Below are 3,384 nucleotides of genomic sequence, written 5' to 3' on the forward strand. Positions count from 1 at the left end.
GACTCCCCCCGGCGGTAGCGCCAGCAACGGCGGCTCCGAGCGCTCCGGCTGCGCTTCACATTCAAACCGCGGTGCGAGGGCGCGGCGGCGGCACCGTGACCGCATCACGCAGGGCGGTGACACCGTTCGGCCGCCAGGCCAATCAGCGGCCTCTCCTTGCCCGACGCGCTCCGCTGCGAGCCAATCCTTGCCGCGCTTCCCAGGGGGGGCGGCCGACCAATGGCTCGGCACTTCCCACAACGCCCTGGGGCGCCTCTCGGAGCCGCTGGGGCGCCGCGGAACCGGCTCGGGCCTGAGGGGACTCGGGCTCTGCGGCCCCGGCTGCCCGCGGGGAGGGTGCGCGGCTCCTGAGGGACACGGCGGGCGGAAGCCGGGCCGCGGGTGCGAGGAGGCGGCCCTGGGCCCGGCGGGACGGGGCTGGGCATGGGCTGCGGAGCCCAGAAAGCAGGGGCGGCCGAAGAGCAGGAGCCCCTTTTATTAATTAAGGGGACGTTCCCACGGAGGAAAAGAGCAGGCAGAAGGAGCGAGGAAGGGGCGGAGTGGTGCATTAATAAAAAAAGAAAGCCTAGCAAAACCAAGTAAAGGCCCCATAATCATCATCAGTGATAGAATAGAGCAGGCTGGAGGTTCACAAGCCTTCTAATAAACTAGATGAAAAAAACTACACAACACTTCTTAAAACTTTATTGATTTACCACTTGATTAAAGCATGGAATATTATAACAGTATTATACATTATATCTTCATGTAGAAAACTTTACATAGTTTTTCATATTATATAATTTTGGTATTCTCTCAAAAATGTATACATCCATTGGGCAAGGAATGCTCTTTTAAATTACTGATATTAAATGCACTTCATATGGAGATACTAAAAAAACTTAGGCATTTTAAATATATGGAAATGTACATTTTACACAAAAATAACATTAAAGGCGCTGAACAAACTGAATTTACATATTAAAGGGAGCTGCACTTGTGACAAAAAAAAAACCTTAGTAACTTAGTCTGAAGTACAACTATTTTTAATCTTTCTCATTCTGAATAGTAAGACGGAGCTAAAATTTGGGGGGTATTTGCTTGTATTAGGGGACATCGTTTTAGATTGTTCTGTTTACAGTTTAGAAAGTGAGATATGAGACATGGATAACAAACCACTGTAAAAATAATATTTTCTTGTACTGTAAGACACAATAGAATCCACATGAAAGGGAATTTTTAGGGTTTTCCTCATTAGCATCCTCCCCCTGCCTACCTATTTCCTAGAGGGTTCCAAAATAACAAGTAGTAACAAATATCATGCAGTGTCCATACTTACACCATTACAGGTAAATCAGTTTATAGTTTAATTTGTTGCCTAACACTACTTTAAAAGTCTAAGAGGTTACTTTTTATTACTCCATGTATTGCACAGATGTCTCGATCTCGACCAGGATATGCTGGCACAGAACCTTGTTCTCATCCATAGTTCCACTAAAGCCAATAAAACCACCAGAGGCAGATAAAAGTCTGTGTCAGCAGAGTCAGAACAAGATCGGAACCAGCAGTGACTACTGCGGGAGTTTTGGCTCAGCATTTTTAGCTTCGTTAAGATGTCTATGGGTTATGATCTTTCTGACTGTATAAGGGAAACCAAAACAGCTGATGTGAATACAACCATTTCAGGTATTACACTTAACATACTATTCTTACTGCTTTAACATGTACAACCAATTCCAGAAAATTGACAGGATTAAGGCTGTTATAATCCAATTGCATTCCAGTCCCCTTTCTCCTTCAAGCACTACAGTCTAGGATGTTTTGACGTCACATACCTAATTTCAGCAGTTTATAAATGTATAAATACAATAAAAGCTTTAGTTAAGTAAAAGAACAGTCTCTCAGAACTAAGGCTGAAGGAAAGAACTGATTGAAGGCCCTTATTCTATATGCAGACAGTACAAATGTTGCGCATTACAGTAAAGAAAGCCCACAATGCAACTGTAAAGTAATTTAAGATCTGAAAATTAAGAGACTTGTTTCAAGACATGAGTTGTAAGGCTTTCAAAACTGTAAAATACAGAAGAAGCATGCAACATTAAAAAGTTTGTGTTTTGACTGGAGATAAGGGTATACATTCAATGAGGCAGTGACACATTCAAAAATCTGAAAAAAAGTTTCAAATATTTTCTTTAGCACTATCTAGAACCTGAAGAAAAGGAATAGCCTATTCTTACAGATTTAAATAGAATTAAAATAAATACTTCATTTTTACTGTAACTGATGAAGTGACATTACCAAGGAATGAGCAACTATACTAAATGCAACACAAAAGGACATTTTAAATGCAGCAAGTATCAGCATTGCTTATTTTTCAGTCTTTTCTTATTGTAAAATATAGCCATATATTCCTTTCTACTAAATATTAGTGTATAGATTTAATCTAATGGGCATTTAAAGAGCCACAACCAGCATTTATTTTTCTTTGGTTAAAAATAAAAAGTAAAAATAAAAAAGTCAAAGCCTTACCACTACTATTGACTGCAAAACCATTCCCAAACAATGCTCATGTAGAACAAGCCGATATACTGAAAAGCACCATATGAACCCCTTTGGAAATAGCTCACAAGAAAAAGAAAGAATCCCAACAGCTCTGAGAGTGGAATATCCCAAGACAACCTCAACTACAGCCACCCTACCAGGAAACTCAACTTAAAAAGCAAAATAAACAGGTTAAACACTTAATACCATTCAAGTAGGTTGTTGGTTTGGTGCTTTTTTTTTTTTTTTAATACTGTTGTATTTTAGGTTTGGCTAATATGGATAGCACAGCAGTTAATACAACACCTTTGTTTACATTATTTTAGGAAGTGGAACCTCTCCTCCCATCCTGCCACACTCTTCCAGTTTAGAGAAGTCTTAAAGCTTGAAATTAAAATTAGTTCAAAGGACAGACCTCAGTCCTGCAGTACTTCAGCTGTAAACTGGTATTCTATCATGGAAACAGCTGTCTTTGAAACGCATCAGTTTTGTGAAAGAAAGAAAAAGCTCTAGGGCAAGCAAAGCTGCAGTGTTAAGTCACATTTGCTTCACAGATACCTTCAAAGCACAGAAATGTATTGGTAACTGTTACAGGACATGAATGAACTTAAGTTCAATTTTCTTTTAGATCACAATAGGAACTAATAGTTGGGAACAAAAATCATTTGCACACAAAGACAAATCAGAAGTTGCAGATCTGCAGTAAAAAGAGACAGAACCTGGTATATATTAAGGACAAGAGTTCTTGCTGAACAGACACAATTACTACTAAATACATTATAGTCAAGGGTAAAAAAAGGTGGTTTTATTTGTTGTGAACCTTGCTTTTAACATTACTCTATATGCTCTGTCCATGATCTGGCA

This window comes from Gavia stellata, unplaced genomic scaffold, assembly GCF_030936135.1.
Source record: "Gavia stellata isolate bGavSte3 unplaced genomic scaffold, bGavSte3.hap2 HAP2_SCAFFOLD_52, whole genome shotgun sequence".
Lineage (NCBI taxonomy): Eukaryota > Metazoa > Chordata > Aves > Gaviiformes > Gaviidae > Gavia > Gavia stellata.